The following is a 17,560-nucleotide window of genomic DNA, read 5'->3' on the forward strand; positions in this document are numbered from 1 at the left end:
AAATTTGCGATTCTCTATTTTGCGATTGCATTTAAGGAATCGCAAGTTGCGATTCCTTAAATGCAATGTATGAAGCACAGAAAAAGTGTGATTTGGCCGTAAGGAATCGCAAATTACCACCAACTTCAAGTTGGTGGTAATTTGCGATTTCTTTGAAAAATGCACTTTTTTGTATTTTTCAAAGTGCCATGTGATGCACATACATGCCCATAGGGCATGTATGTGTGCAACATGTGCGCACATACATATTTCAGTGGTGCAGCAGGGTGTCCTTTTGACACCCTGGCACCCTTGAAATTGCATTCTCATTTTGTGATTCTCAAATTGCGAATCGCAAATTGAGAATGTCTTCCCATTCATTCCTATGGGCCTCCTAGCCCATAGGAATGAATGGGAAGGTATTCCTTAATTGTGATTAGCAATTTGCTAATCGCAAGTAAGGAATAATAAGGAATCGCAAAACATTTGCGAATTTTTTTTCAAATCCCGTTTTGTGATTCTCAAATAGCGATTCCATAAAAATCGCTATTTGAGAATCGCAATAACGGTATTTGATGCATATGCCCCATTATGGTTGAATATTCTGAAACATGCCGGCGGGAAAGAACTAAGAGAGAGTCAAGTAGGCACAGTGAGGTGGCTTCAGTGCTTTGGCTTCTCACCTTCCTTCTCCTGAGACCTGGCCTCTAGCGGAGAACAACGTTTCTAAATAGAACTAATTTGTTTTCATTTTGATACGTTTTTGGGAATGGGGTGGCTAAAGCTAGTTCCAGACCGGCCAGTTGTTGGACCAAATGTGTTGATCAAGCTGCCCATGGGGAGAGGGGAGTTGGGTAGGTGTTCTGTTTTTTTAAAATAATTTCATTTTGTTAATAGATACAGCAAGTATCGTCCATACATTAAGAATATTGTATAGGAGGAAAATGTAAAAATATGACTGTGATCTGCGACATTGATAACGCCCCATGCAAGGGCCAACCTATTTACAAAGATAGACCATGGTAAGGCCTCATATATGGGTTTTTCTTGATGTGCACACCAGTCAATTCCAGCACGTCTGGCTGATAGTAAGGGCAGCGCTAGCTGCTTTCATAAGCGCACTATGTCTTGCCTGGCCACTGGGCAGGCCACATCTATGAAGAGTTGCTCAGCGCGGGCCCTCCCAGTTCCTCCATCAGTCCCAGCAAAGCGATCTTGGGGGTTAACTCGACTGAGCATCTGAGGATCTCCACCCCAGAAGGGTCTCTACTCGGAGCAGTGCCATTGTATGTGGAAGAGGTCTGCAGCTTGTATCCCATAGTGCGCAAATAGGAGATGGGTGTCAGGGAACATATGCTGTATGCGTAATGGGGAAAGATAGGTTGCATGGAGGTAGTTTACCTGTATCATATGCAGTCGCGCAATGATTGCCAGTTCCCTATGAGCCATACATGCCTCTCTCCAATCATCATCGTCTAGGTCTCCCACCCATTCAACCCACTTTTGTCGAAGGGAGTCAAGATTATCTGGAGCATGAATAATCAATGAGCGATAGATATGGGTTATCGCTCCTTTCCCCAACCGCCCCATTAGCACCATTGCTTCAAACGGGCTGTATTCCGGGAGCAGGGTGCCAGGGGGTAGATGCATCCCCAAGGCATGCCACATCTGAAGAAATTGAAAGAATTGCATATTTACTAGGGCATACTGTTCCTTCAAATTTTTCTTTTTGAAAAATCTTTGTGATTTCAGTAGAAGAGTGCTCGAGTTCCTGGAGCATCTATCACCACCCGAGAGCACCAATTTCTGAGCCAGATATCTCGGGGTCTTGTAACGAAGGGCTTTGTGAGTCATACCAGCGATTTTTAATTCAATTCTTGCTTCAAAGGGGAGTCAATTGAGAGTTTTAGGGTCAGGGAAGATGTGGCAGTTTCATTAAGATCCCGTGACGAGCCTAGCAGCAGAATTAAGGGAAGCTATTAGAGGAGCCATTGTAGACAAGGGAAGGCTGCAAAGGGTTGCGCTGCTAAATATAGGCTAGGGATTACTTGGGCTTGTACTGCCAATTTCAAGTCATTAGGGAGGAGGAAGTGTTTTAATTTCCTCAGGATGCTCATTTGTCGGTTTGTCCCTTTTGTTGCGGCTCAGATATATGCCTCTGCATGTTTAGGTTCCTGTCAAGTGTAATTCCCAGAGATCTCACTGAGTAGATAACTTGGAGCTGGCATTTAAGAGCTGTAAGTTGTTTCAGCCATTCCTCAATAATGGGTGACTCATTGTCAGTGAAATTGCTCTCCCTCCCTCGCAGCTCCACCATTAAGTGAGGCCTTCCCCCGAGCCCCTGCACTCTCGAGTGTTGGTGTTCGAGGCCCTCCTCCACCAGCAGGTTTCACCTGCACCTCATCCCTGGTGGTCCAGTGGACCTCTATCTCCATTCTCTTGCCTCACTTTTTCTCTCCTTTTTCACTCATTTTTTTCCCTCACTTATATCTCCCCCCTTCACTCTCCTTCTGGGTCTTTCCTCCATTTTCTGTTGTTTTCCTCTCATTTCAAGCTCCCCCTTCACTCTCCTTCTGTGTCTCTCCTAAGTTTTTCACTCGTTTTTTACCCTCATCTCAATCTCCCCTTTCACTCTCCTTCTGTGTCCTCTGTGTCTTTCCTCCTCTCTTTCTTGCACTTTTGCTGCCTTATTTGCACTTTTCTCTCTCTTTTTTCCTTTTTCCTTTTGCCTTTTTCAGCCTGTTTTTCCCCACCGCTGCTGCCCGCGGCCCCTCCCCCCAGTACAACCAGTGCGACCGGCTCAATCCAGCTCCCCTCCCCGCTCCCGCCTCCCAGCTGTCCAGCCCTCCTCGACCTCTACTTAATGGCGAGCGCTGCGTGCCAAAGGCAAACCCGTCTGTGCCCGTCCGTGACCCGACTGCGACCAGCGCCAGGAACCCTGGATCTCTGCACCGCCAACGCTACGACCCAGTGGCACTCCTCCTCTCAACCAAGGCCGCAACAACAACTGCAAGCTAGCATCAACAGCCGACACCCATGGACCCTTCAGCTGTCACCGCTGCCAGCACACCTGCAGCACCACCAAGACCACGGACCCAGCATAACCCGCCCGCAAGAACCCAACCGAACCAAAGACCCTGCAATGCATCCTCCTCAACGTCCGATCCCTCCACAATCACGCCACCGAAATCTGGGACCTCCTCGACAGCACCACCCCGGACGTAGCATTCTTTACCGAAACCTGGACCAACACCACCTCGGGACCGGACATCGCCATCGCCATTCCCCAAGGATACAAGATCTCCAGGAAGAGCCGCACCACCCGCCCTGGAGGAGGAATCGCCATCGTCCACAAATCCACCCTCCGTCTGAGCACACTCCCCGACGAGCCCACAGACCTGATGGAACACCTTCACTTCAAGATACTGGCCAGCCGTACCTCCACCCTCCGAGGAACCCTCATCTACCAACCCCCTAGACCCCACAGACGTTTTGCCAACTCCATCACAGACATCATCTCCCCGCATGCCATCGCGTCCATCAACCACACCCTACTGGGAGACCTCAACTTCCACCTCGACAACCAACTGGAGCCCAGCACCACATCCCTCGTGGACAACCTCCACAACATTGGACTCCGCCAGATCGTGACCAAACCCATGCACTCAGCGGGTCACATCCTCGACCCTCTCTTCACAACAGGAAACTCCATCATCTTCAGCCACAGCACCGAACTCCCATGGACTGACCATCGATGCGTCCACTTCACCTTCAGAACACCCACCATCCACAAACACCAGCACTTGCTCTCACGAAGAAACTGGACCAGAATCACCGACGACCAGCTAACCTCGTCACTCAGCAACTCCATCCCAACCATTGCGCAAAAAGACGACCCCAACACCGCAGCCCGAACCCTGCACAGATGGATCTCCGACAGTGCCAACACCATAGCTCCCCTCAGGAAAAACAACAACACCCACACCAAGAAAGCTAGATGGTTCACCACCGAACTTCCAGAGTCCAGACGCACTTGCTGCCACCTCGAAAATGCCTGGAGGTACACCAAATCCACAGAAGCCCACAACAACTTCAGAGACGCCACCAACGCCCACCACCAACTCATCAGAAAAACGAGGAAAAAAGTGATTGAAGACAGAATCTCCACTCATGCACACAACAGCAAAGAACTCTTCAACATCATCAAGGAGTTCGCCCAACCCACCAGCGAGTCCACCGACATCCCTCCCTCACAAGTTCTCTGTGACAAACTCGGCACCTTTTTCCACCACAAAATCAAGGGCATCTACAACAACTTCGACTAAGACAACCAACACACTGAACCCTCACCAACCACCCCCGACACCCTGATTCCAGCGATCGACAACTGGACAGCCCTCACCACCGAAGACACACTGAAGACGATGAAGTCAATCCAGTCCGGGGTCCCCACGGACCCCTGCCCCCACCACATTTTCAACAGAGCCACCGACACCATTGCACCCATGCTCTGCCACACCATCAACCGCTCCCTGGCACCCGCCTAATTCTAGGCCTGGGCGGTAAATTCCGTTCCGTTCGCGGAATTTGGGTAATTTGGGTAATTTCGCGTTCCGCGGAGAACGCGAAATTGCCCGAAAATCTGCGTTCCGCGACTTTGCGAAATTTTTTGCTTGTTCGCGTTCTCAATATGCGTGTTCGTGAGATATTTCACCCCGAGCATGCAAACAGCGATCGCGAACAGGAAAAAAGTATCGCGAACAAGCAATTTCGCGTGTTCGCGGAATTTCTGCGTGTTCGCGGAGATTTTTTACCGTTTTGCGGAGATTTGCGTAACGCGATTACGCGAATTCCACCCACCCCTAATTCCCTGAAGACTGGAAACACACTGAGATCAACCTCCTCCTGAAGAAACCCTCGGTCGGACCCCACTGACCTCAAAAACTACAGACCCATCTCCCTGCTCCCGTTCCCAGCGAAAGTCATCGAGAAAGCCATCAACAGCCAACTCGCCACATTCATCGAAGAGCACAACATCCTCGACTCCTCCCAATCCGGCTTCAGAAAAAAACACAGTACGGAAAAAGCCCTCCTCGCCGCAACAGACGACATCCATACCTTACTGGACAAAGGAGAAACAGCAGCCCTCATCCTCCTCGACCTCTCAGGGGCGTTCGACACAGTCTCTCACTGCACCCTAATACGCAGATTCCATGATGCAAGGATCCAAGACAAGGCCCTCGACTGGATCCGCTCCTTCCTCTCTGGCAGAACGCAGCGGGTCAGACTCCCCTCTTTCCTCTCGGACCCTACACCTACCACCTGCGGAGTCCCCCAGGGGTCCTCCCTCAGCCCTAAGCTCTTCAACGTCTACATGGCTCTGCTCGCCCCCATCGTCAGAACCTACGGACTCAACATTGCGTCATATGCAGACGACACCCAACTCATCCTCTCCCTATCCAACGGACCCAAGACCACCAGACACAGCTTTCAAGAAGACATGGAAGCTGTCGCCAAATGGATGAAAAACAACTGCCTACAACTAAACACCAGCAAAACAGAAGTACTCATCATGGTCCAAACCCCTACACCTGGAACAACACCTGGTTGCCCCCGCAATCAGAAGCCCGCCCACCCCCACGGACCACGCACGCAACCTGGGAATCATCCTGGACTCAGAGCTCAAAATGGACCACCAGATCAACTCCGTCTCATCCGCCTGCTTCCACACCCTCCGCCTCCTACGTAAGACCTTCAAATGGATCCCCCTCGAACACAGAAAGACCATCACTCACGCCCTGGTCACCAGCAGGCTCGACTACGCCAATGCACTCTATGCCGGAATAAACAAAAACCTCACCCGCAAGCTACAGAACATCCAAAACGCCGCCGCAAGACTGGTCCTCAATGTGCCAAGACACTGGCACATCTCCCAGCACCTGCGCACACTCCACTGGCTCCCCATCGAAGCTAGAGTCACCTTCAAAATGCTAACCCACGCTCACAAGACCTTCCACGACACCGGACCAGCATACCCGAACAGCCAACTCAAATTCTACGCACCCCAAAGGACACTACGATCAGCCCAGCTCTCCTACGCCATGGTCCCCCGCACCAGAAAGATCAGATCGGGAGGCCGCTCCTTCTCCTTCCACGCGGCCAGAGCCTGGAACGACCTTCCACTTCACCTCAGACAGACAACATCGCTTCCCATCTTCGCAAGAAACCTCAAAACCTGTCTCTTCGACAGACCCCCTCTTTGATGGACTGGAACCTGCGACCCCCCCACTCCCCAGTGCCTTGAGACCCTTACGGGTGAGTAGTCACGCTTAACAAACACCTGATTGATTGACTTTTTGGGAGGAGCGATTTGGAGGAATTTGGTCTTGAGGGTGTTTAGTTTGAGGTTGTCTTCTGCAAGCCAAGAATGTGTTTTTTGTAGAGTTGAGTTAAGAGACAACAATAGTGACACAGGCTAAGTCAACAAAACCCAAACCCTGCTGCATCGACTCTGTATAAAAGTTTAGTAATTGGGGCGTTATAATGGAGCGGAATCTCTTGTAATATTCGAAGGAATACCCATCAGGACCGGAGTCCTTTCCCGATTGAAGTCCAGATATGGCTAAATCTACTTCTTCCTCTGTTAAGTGCTTATTGCGGTCCATGGCCAGAGAGAGCATAATAGTGGACAATGGGATGTTATAATAGGTTTCTCTGTCTCTAGGGAGGGCACTGGACATCTTGCATAGAGGTCCTAATAGATCACTGCAAAAACTTAGGAGATCGCCAGCAACTCCTCCTGTAGGTCACCCACCTGGTCTCTAATAGCCAGTACCACTCTGGTGGAGACACTGTAAGTTGCCAACCAATTCAGCAAATTACCTGATTTGTCCCCTGAGTAGTAAACTCTCTGAATTGAGGCCCTCCAGCACTGCTTTGCCTCCTCAAGTGAAACCTGCCTAAATTCAGTTAAATTCAGTTAGCTAGAGTTCCAGTAAACTTTGTCTCTCCCAGGAGTCTGGGCGCCGGGGTCAGCATTCCAGGCTTTGTATCCAAATTTTTAAGTCAGTCACCTGTTTTTTCTCTGCTGCCTCCAGTCTCTGGAAATAACCTTCATTCAGTCCTCTCTTAGAGGGTTTGCACGCTGCCCAGAGTGTTGTCTTTGACGACACTGAGCAGTCGTTGGTTTGGATAAAGTTTGTCTTCTATGAAGGAGACTCATTCAGAGGCCTTCAGGTGCTATGCGCTGAAGCACCAGATAGGTCTCAGCGTTTGCGGTTGGGTGCATGGTCAGATATACCTCATGGGAGAATATGGACATAGGGCAGTCCAAGGAGGTCCACTACGGACAACCACAGCAGATCGATCAGTGCCTCTGTATTATGGGCAACCGAGCGGTGTATGTATGCCCATGTCAAGGTGTGCCAGGAAAGTCATAAGTGGACCCAGCCCAAGCTGCAAGACGTGCCAAGTGGGCCTTCATACCAGGGTGGGAACCAGCATAGGTATCCTGGTCAGGGACAGCATTAAAATCTCCTTCCAGCAGCGTGGTCCCCAGGGGTTGTGTCATCATTAAAGCTCACAGTGTCTGGAGAGTAAGCTGTAGCAATTGCAGAGGGGCCTACCAAGAAACAAAATTATAGTGTCTGGTGGCCATGTGGACTTCGATCCCAATATATCTCCTTTGGGGGTCCATATGTACCTTAGTTACTGTCAGTGGAAGGGACCTATAGAGGAGAAGGGCCACCCCCCTGAAACTACGAGCAAAGCTCAAAGGAAAAGCCCTGTCATACCCAAATCGACAGAGGAAGGGGCATTGAGTCCCCATCAGGTGGGTTTCTTGCAGTATGACTACCTTTGGCTTGTACCTCTTAATGCAACACAATACAACTGATCTTTTGATACGGTCTAAAAGACTGTTAATACTCCAAGAGTGTACCCTGATCATGTGGGATGATGGAGTGGTGGTATGAGAGCGTGTAGGAGCCCTCTGTGGGCAAGAGGTGGCCTTACAGCGCAAGGCTAGAAGGCTAGCTGAGTAGAAACCTGAAAGAAAAAGTCATAGTTAACACAAAAGAACATTTCCCTTAACAACAACAATACCCCCTCACCCCATACTTCTCCCCATGAAGCATCTGTCACCCTTGTTCGAAACATAATGAATCAAGAAGGAAAGAAAACATACAGTAGGGGATAATCTGATGGCAGTGTTCATACCTCTAAGACAGATTCTAAGCCTGATAGCACATATACAGTAGAGACATTAAATACAGAAAGCCATAATGATGTGCACAGTGGTAGAGTATTTAACTTATTTAGAACCATTATGAGTGAGTTATCTAGGGTAGGCTATTTTAGTTTCTCACAGCCCCAAGTATGCCTCTGGCACCTCTGGCACTTCTACAGATGACTGTGTGTTACCCTGCATCTTCTTAGGGCACTGCCTACCATGTATAGATCAAGTCAGTACCAGGAGGGTCACTCCGATGAGTCTGAGACAGCATCTAGAAAGCCAGTGAGCTGCAGGGTTGCCGTAAGTTCATGATCCAATGTCACCACAGCTTGCGCTTCGACTACCGGGGGGGTAGCAACCAGCCACTCAGGCGACCTTCGATCTCCAGGATTTGGATAGCTTGTTTCGGAGTCTGCGTGTGGGAAGTGGTGACTGGGACTGTCATGGACCATCCTCCCATCGTCCCTTTCAGTTCGAGTGTCACAGCGTCAGTCAGTATTTCTTTATTCGATGATTAAAAAACATCATAAAAGCACACATGTACAAACAGTTAAAAATTAGAATTAAATCATTATCCAGAGTCCTGACTGAGATTACACGTTTAGTAGAAGAGGAGACTAAACAAAACATTTAATTAAAAAAATAACAATCAGATTGGCTCTCTAGTTGCCCTTAATCGTACCGCAACTTTGATAAAATTCATGATACTACAAAGTGTCAGGGGGTCGGACGCTTTTTGCAGGAAAATTAATGCATCTTTGGCGTGTGCTAATTTAGCTTGCTTTAAGATTCCTACTAGGAATCTGCGCCTGGGCATAGAATAAAAAGGACACAAAAGTACAAAATGTAGGGTGTCCTGCGGAGACCTATTGTCGCAGCCGCAGGCACCCTTCTGCTCAATCAATGATGTAAAACCTGGTGGATCAGCCAGTAAATAAGGTAAAAGATTGAGCCTAAAACGAGCCATTAAAAATCTATCCTTCGCGTTGTGCATGAAATACAAATACGGCTCCATCCCCTCCTTGTTTTTTACCAGGCTATGGGCGTTCACGGTGCATTTAGTCCCTTCAGCCTCTGCTCTACTTTTAGTTCTCTGGGCCAGGAATAATCTCTTTATAAGCAACTTGTCTTGCGACACAATTCTCGATGGATTTAAAAAAGATCCTTGCGACCCAGGTTTTCCAAACTAGTCAAAACATATTTCAACCATGGTATACTCAAACTTCTGTCCCTTCCCATGCAGTCACTTATAATTTGTCTGCTTAAAGTCGCCTCAGGGTTTGACCAAATTCTCATCCATGCCAAAATGGGTCTGAGTTTGACCAGATCTTCTAAATATGGCCTCCCTAGTTCTCTATGGGCTATTACAGCAGGGATGCTCTGTGGTATCTTCAAGATTGAGCGTAAAATTTTGTTTTCCTCCCGCTGTAACTGCTGGGTATTTACATATCCCCACACTTCTGCACCATAGATGGCCTTAGAACAGCAAATAGATCCATAAAGATTCATTGTTTGCTCGGGAGACCATCGACCCACTCTTCGCCCATAGCCTGCAATCGCTCCATTGGAAGATATCAACTTGCAGCAACGTTCCTCAACCAGGGGTTTAAATTGCAAGGAGCCATCAAACAAAAGGCCCAGATACGCAAAGGCCTGCACCTTTTCTAGTGTGTGGCTACCTATTTTGTAAGAGAAGTTGTTACAGGGTTTATTGCCAGCCAGCATCACGTATGACTTGCCCAAGTTCACCGATAGGTCTAGGGATGCCATGAACTTTACAAAACCGTCTATTAGCAACTGTAAGCTCTTAGGAGTGTGTGCAAGTAGGACCGCGTCATCAGCATATAGGAGAACCGGGGTGGGACGCGATCCTACACTTGGGCAATCAGTTTTTAAATTAATCAGGAACTTCTCCAAGTTATTAATGTAGAGTGAGAATAAAAAGGGGGCCAAAATACAAACTTGCCTCACCCCGCTAGAACATGGAAAAGATTCAGTCAGCCCTCCCTCCATGTTATAGCGTACCCTTGCAGAAGTATTCCTGTGTAGTTCCCTCAAGATGTTAATCAGTCCCAGGTCTATCCCCAAATGTGTCATCATGGACCAAAGTTTGTCACGATTTACATGGTCAAAGGCGGCTGCCAGGTCCATGAACCCCAGATAGATAACTTCATTGCTAGCTTTGGTATATTTCGCTACCAGCATGTACAGGTTCAAACATTGATCACTTGTGGATCTCCCTATTCTCAAGCCGTACTGAGTGTCCGAGATAATGTTATTCTCCTCGGTCCACTCAGTCAGGCGATTCAGAATTACCCGGCCCAGTATTTTGGCTGACACATCGATCAGTGAGATTGGGCGGTAGCATTGTGGATTGTCCCTGTTCCCCTTTTTAAAATCGGGACTATTATGGCCGTTGACCAAGTTTGAGGTAGGCCCAGTCTGGTGGCGGCATTTATCACTCTCGTGAGTATTGGGGCCCATAGTTCAATATTACTCAGGAACAAATCAGGTGGTGTCCCATCAGGACCAGGGGCCTTGTTTTTTGTCAGCCCCTCTATTCCCACAGTGATTTCTTTTAAAGTGAAATGTACATCCTGCCCCTGCTTAGTTGTCCCCCCCTCCTCTGAACTGGGTACTGTGCTATAATTATACAGTCCCTTAAAATGTGTAAGCCACTGGTCCGGGAGAATATTTGTCCCAATCACTGGGGCATTCTTGTCCTGGAAACAGGGTTTATTAATTATACTCCAGAACTCAGTGATATCTCTCCTTTCTGCGGCCTCTCTTAAGTCAGCCCATGCTTCACCCTGTAGAGTTACCTTCCTTCTATTAATCTCTTTCTTGTATGTCAGTCTGCACTGGGCTACTTTTTGTTTATCCCTCGGCCTTTCCTTAAGACTACCTTTAAGATCCCTTAAAGCACGTGAACAGTTCCCGTCGAACCATCTCGGGCAATCAGTTCTCCTTATTGGGGCATTTGATTTTAAAAGCCCCTCAACCAAGTTAGTTATCTGCCCAAATGCTTCAATTAACGGTAACCCCTCCACTGTGGGATCAAGGCACTCATTAATAGCGATTTTCTCTCTGTCCATAAGGGATTTGTAGAAGTGTTCCCCATCTATTTTTGACCACCTAAGTCGCCTCCCGTGGTCTGTTGCTCTCTGGTGGGTACCACCCAGCTGTTCCCTCCTGTACTGGGTTCGCTCCTCTGTGGCCCACTCCCAGGCCTGTTCCGGGGTATCAAAGACATTGGTGGATAATTGGAAGATGATCTTAAGGCGGGCTGGAATAAGGAGCATGTAGCTTAGGTTGAGGGCATGAAGTTTTTGCTTTACTTCCTCAAAGGAGCACTGCCTCTGCTGCACCATCCTGGTGTAATCCAGAAAGGTGATTATTCTAGAGTTTTGGTGCCAGAGGTACAGTTGACCGCGGGCCTCCTGTAAAATAGTGTGAGGGGTGGCCCTGGCCAGTGGTTTGGGAGCAAAGAATCAGTGAACCCCCTCGATGACAATCAAGTTGGACAACTTGTTCGCTCGGACCCAAGAGCAGAATCAGGTTCCAAGGGTTGTGGCCAGCGCTGAGTTATCAAGGCTTTCAGAGAGGCCCACCAGATGCAGATTAATGTGCCTTGAATGGTTCTTAGTGTCTTCTGCCCTTTCACTGATTGTTGCAGTCGAGGCCATCCTTGACGTTTAAGAGTGGTCACCTCATATTTGGTAGTTGCGATTCGCGCCTCCGCTTCGGTAACTCTGTCTGCCACCTTTTGCAGAACTTGTCTCAACAGCGAGAGATCAATCCGAAGACCGGCAACTTTGTTCTCGACCACCTGACGTGAGTCCTGTATTGCCTTAAGGATCATCACAAGATCAAGTGTAGCCTGAGATGGGGTCCAAGACTCCCTAAGCCTCCCTGGCCCCTGGCCCCAGTCACAGGAGTAGTGTATTGGTCTATCCTGGCTTGAGCTGAAGGAGGGGCAGGGTTTTTTTGTTGCACCATCGTCTGGTGATCCTTAGCCAGTTCAGTAGGAAAGGCATGCAACAGGGTCAGGGCCACGGCCACCGGGCAGCATGAGCAGCCCACCCATCCGGTGTGCTTTTTCCCTCTCTCCACCTATAAGCCGCTCTGTCTGCAGAGCTGGACGCAAGGCCAGGAGGCCAGGTCACCCCAGTGTGGACAAGATTCAGCTCCAAAACCCGCTTGCCCTGGGACAGCACGAACAGTCAGGGGCATCCAGCAGAGTCTCTGAGGTGGCCGCTCTGTCTGCCCAGCCACAAGTAGGCAGGACCCACCAGGCGGTGCCCACAGCTCCGAGATCAGCGCAATGGAGGCATGTATGCTGGGCCGTGATGTATCATGTAGCAGTACATCCAGCGAGTAAGGTCTAGGTGCTCTCTGCCATGGCAGGCAGAGCTATGGAGAAAAGGGCTGGGTGCAGCGGTTGACAGAAGCAGGCCCCCAGTCAGCCTCTTGGGGAGGATCAAGTAAAGAATGGGGGACTAGTTATACAAGGGTCCCAATAAGAAGCCACAAAGATAGGGCCTCCGCCTCAACTCACTGACAATCCCCACAAGCACCCGGGTTTGTCCCAGAGTCCAGCAACCTCTGCTGCGAGATCTTCTCTCTACAAGGGGAGGGACGGCACACAGTATATTTCTGTGCCTCCTCAGTGCCTCCAAGGCTTCCTAGCACCAGCCCTACTGCCCTCCATGTCATGGAGGAGTCCGGGGCCAGGAGACAGATTCAACAGCCACTGGTACATAGCAGGGACTCACTCTCCACAGCGGCCTCCCTCTGGTAAGCGCTATTTTGACAGGTGTAGAGGAAGGAGAGAGGCGGAGTGGGGCAAAGGGGACCCCTCACTCGTCCCCCCTAGCAGGCCACAGTGCAATGAAGGTGGGCTACCCCGGTCAGCCGTAGGCCCGTGTTTCGCTGCCACTGCTGCTGCTGCTCGGATTCAAAGCTGTCCTCCACGCCTACCTCGTCAGCTGCCGCGAGGCCCGCAGCGACGGCACCAACCGATCTCCGTTTAGCAAGGCCCGGCCTGCTCCCAGCTCCCGTTTGAGTACTGGGCTGCCCTCCAGAACGTTCAGTAGATGGATGCACCAGCAGCACCCATGAGGATTTCGGTATGTTTGTTTGGGGCTGCAGAGTGTTTACATCACAATGGCGGCTGCCATCTTGAGGTGAGTCTTGGGCAGCCCATCGGCACAATTCAGCAGCCCTCTCCATCACCTCAGGAGTCCCACAAGCAGCAACCGGGACATCCACACTCAGTGAGGCCACCAAGGTAGATTTTAGTTGGCATTGTCAGGCAGGATGGAGAGTGGTTGCAGTCGGATGGTGGGAGCTTCACGAACGCTCGATCCCTACCTTGGTCTTCTTGGCCACACCCTAAGTGTTCTGTTTTTAAAGGTTGTTATATTTCATATCGGTACCCGAATATAGGTCCAGGGAACATCATACACTTTCACTACATGAGCTCCCGTTATTTCATATGAACAAGTCTTATAAGGACATAATTCCAAATAAGGACAGAATGCCTTATACGGACATCACGCCTTATAAGGACAGTAGCCTTTTATGGACTAAACCTTTCACCTAGTTCTATGGCGAGGATGGGTTTTTCCCAATCGATATTGCTAAGACTTCATCCTTAGCACATATGAATAATTGATGAGTACACTCTCCAGGAGGTCTACTTCACCTCTCCCATTGACACACAAGGTTTAATCCCCAACGCCATCCTCATACTGAACAATGGGTAACACACGTACATAGACTGTATAAATACAGCACCTCTTGCTATCAGAAAGCAGGAGGGACCCGAGACTTCACGGCCAACACACTGACCAGAGACGCTGCAGCTCCGGCATGCCATCGCTCCAGCTGACAGTGGTCTGACGATCCCTTGCGGGGTGTCCAGCTCAAGTCCAGGATGAAGTCCCACACTCTCACTATTTCAGGTATGGGGGTTTGACTAAAGCCTAATGGGATTCTTGGCTCTTTGGCTATTAGGCTTAGGCTATATAGCACCTACTCACATGCTAGGTACACTTAGGTACATCTAGTCTGGCATCTTAGGAGTACACACTTCATTTTATAAATGCATTTCTTATTCATGTATATGGTCTAGACTATTGCAAAATGGTAGAACAATACTATTCCTTTTTATTCAATGTACTGCTGGTTCTATATCTCTGCTGCTGTGTTACAGTTGTAAGAGTACACCTATTCTACATGAGAAGAACTACTGTACAATAAATTCTTATTGTAAACGCCCTGACTGTTTCTTCTCTGTATCTCTCTGAGAGCAAAAACAAACATGCACGAGTTACTAGGTGAAAAGTAATATATTGTTTCCACGAGTCTGTGGTTATTGTGTTCTAAGATTGATAAAAACGAATCTCTCTGATAGCTGGAGATTCTAGTGGCACTGCGAGCTAGCTAATGCAAACCATAGGCTAATATATGCGGCGGGGGTGTACAGAGTTAGTCTGCCACCAGACCCACAGTATATGTTATCCGTAAACGTCGTAGGTCCTGCATGGCTGGGTACTATAGAAATTACACTACAAGGTTTTAATGGTTGGGGAATTATATGCTGCTCTTGTACACTGTGGTCCTGGCTACTAACCCCGTACTACCTTGTTGTGGGTTGTGCTGATGAGGAGGCCTGTTGGATGGAACGGTGGATGGGGTAGCCGATGAATGCAAATGGCGAGCCACATAACTAAGCTTATGTCCTGGAATGTCTGGGGTATTGCCCAATTTAAGAAGCGCAGGAGAGTGCATTTCTATCTGCAACGTTATAATGTGTCTATTGCATTTTTACAAGAAGCATATGTCTGCGGGGATTACGTACCTAGCCTCCAGAAGCGGTGGTGGGGACAACTATATGCCTTCTCATATTGCATACTTCATGCAGAAGGTGATAAAACTGGAGCAATGCTAGCCTGATTGCTCAGGCAGGAGAGCCCTCAGACTCCGGTCCTGACAATGTGCGATGACACAGGACGTCTGGTCTGTACGCAATGGGCCATTTATGGGGTATTTGGATCCCATTAGAACATGACCTATGCTGAGCAGTGGACACATAGAGGAATACATGGCAGGAATACCACGCTCGCACTTCAATTTGGAGGATCGTGAATTGTTAGATAGGTCTATCACATGCAAGGAGATTCTCTTGGTGATTTGAGTGATAAAAACTGCAAAACCTCTGGAAATCAATAATCTTACTGTGGTGTTTTACCACTACTATGCAGATACGGTAGCTGATAGACAGCTGGAGGTGTGTGATGAGGGTACCCAAAAAGGTAGTCCTCTGTCGACAATATGCAAAGCACTAATAGTGATGGTACAAAAGCCAGGCAAGGACCTGATGGTGGCCACTGAGTATTGACCTATTTCCCGGTTAAATGTAGATGCTAAGCTCCTCAGTAGCATACTGGCAGCACGCCTCCTCCCCATCTCCCAACCTTAATACACACCGATCGGTCGGGATTCATCCCAAAAAGAAGTACTCTGCATAATCTGAGAAAACTTTCCCACATGTATCATGTCCCACATCTGCTAAACAATGCCTATGCCCTGGCAGTGTTAGATATTGAACAAGCGTTTGACTCCTTAGACTCGAACTATTTCTGGCACATGTTGAAGAAAGAGGGGATGTGTCGTAAGTACATACAGTGGATTAGGCTACTATGCACTGATCCTTGTGCAAGGTTGTGGAAGTTTCCTGTTTATATAGAGGGATCAGGCAGGAGTGCCCTCTGTCAATAAAGGGAGGGTAGTAAATAGACTGTGCACATCTGTCAGGTTCTGGAGGGATCTTCCTCTTTCTCTCATGGGTAGAATCACCATAGTAGAGATGATCATGCTCCCAAGATGTTTTTATATGCTCCGAGGCACTCTATACTTGATTTCTAGACACTATTTTAAAATCTATTGATAGCCTCATATTTGTCCTGCAATAGTCCATTAAAGAGGAAATGTATAAGGTTATCCTCGTTAAAAAGGACCTGGAGTCGTGAAGGTCTGGAGGTTCCCAACGTGGAACTATACTACATGGCAGCACATTTGCAACATGTGGTCCATTGACTTGACCCTGCAGACACATGGGAGAAACCCCTCTGTGGGGTTCTCATGCTGAGATGTAATTGCCTGTGTTGCTGATGAGTGGGTCTTGGATTCCTCCGGATACACCTTCTATCATTTGCCAGGTGTCTGAATTGGGGGAGGAGGTAGTCAAGAGAGTGATTTGGCGCACTCCATATACATCGGACATGCCACTATGAGCTATGCAAAATTCCTGAAGATAGCAGAGTCCATGTCAGTGTAGAGGTGGAAGGATGGGGGCTGGTACACATTAGGCGGCCTGTATCCTCATGGGCAATTTGTCACATGGGACAATGCAATGGAATCCCTTCCTCTGGGAGTGGGACAATCTTTACTGTATGCTAAGATCTCTGCTACAGTGCAAGATCTCTGGCCGACCTTCCCGGATCCCCCGTCATGCTCCAATACCCTGGTGACATTATTAGAGATGGTGGGGGTGCAGATTGATCTCTCATATTTGTAGGGTGCTGTGTGTCGACCTCCCTGGAATGCCCCTTCACATCCAGACCAAATGTGACAGAATTCTAGATGAACCAGTGATGGAAAAAGACTGGGTACAGATACATGAGGGTGTACAGACTTTTAGTTCCAATGCCAGATTTAAATTGATACAATACAATTATGTCCACCAAACATATCTCTCTCCCAAAACATTGCATACTATACATATTGCCTGGTTAGATAGTTACACTCACTGCGGCATCCTAACTGCAGACTTTATGCATATGGGGCCATATGTAGGGGGGCTAACGGCCGGAAAGCGGTAAATTTCCCGTTACCGACCGGTATTTAGCCCTTTGCGATGTAGGAGGCTGGATTTAAGGATTCGGTAATTTGCCGATTCGTTATTTTAAGGAATCTGTAAAATACCGATTCCTTAATTTAAGGAATCGGTAAATTACCGACTGGCACGTGCATCAACGTAGGCTTTTGCGATTCCTTAATTGCGATTATTAAGGAATCGCAATTAAGGAATTGCAAAAGCCTATGCATGTAGGAATCGCTATAAAAATAGCGATTCCTACACATTCCTTAATTGCGACTCGCAAATTGCGAGTCGCAATTAAGGAATGCCTCCCCATTCATTCCTATGGGACTTCAGGCCCATAGGAATGAATTGGAGATTGCATGAGCAATTTGCGAGTACCAGTAGGTGCTCGCAAATTGCTCATGCAATGTCAAGGGTGCAAGGGTGTCAAAATGAAACCCTTTTGCACCCCTGAAATT

This window comes from Triturus cristatus, chromosome 8 (assembly GCF_964204655.1).
Source record: "Triturus cristatus chromosome 8, aTriCri1.1, whole genome shotgun sequence".
Classification (NCBI taxonomy): Eukaryota; Metazoa; Chordata; class Amphibia; order Caudata; family Salamandridae; genus Triturus; species Triturus cristatus.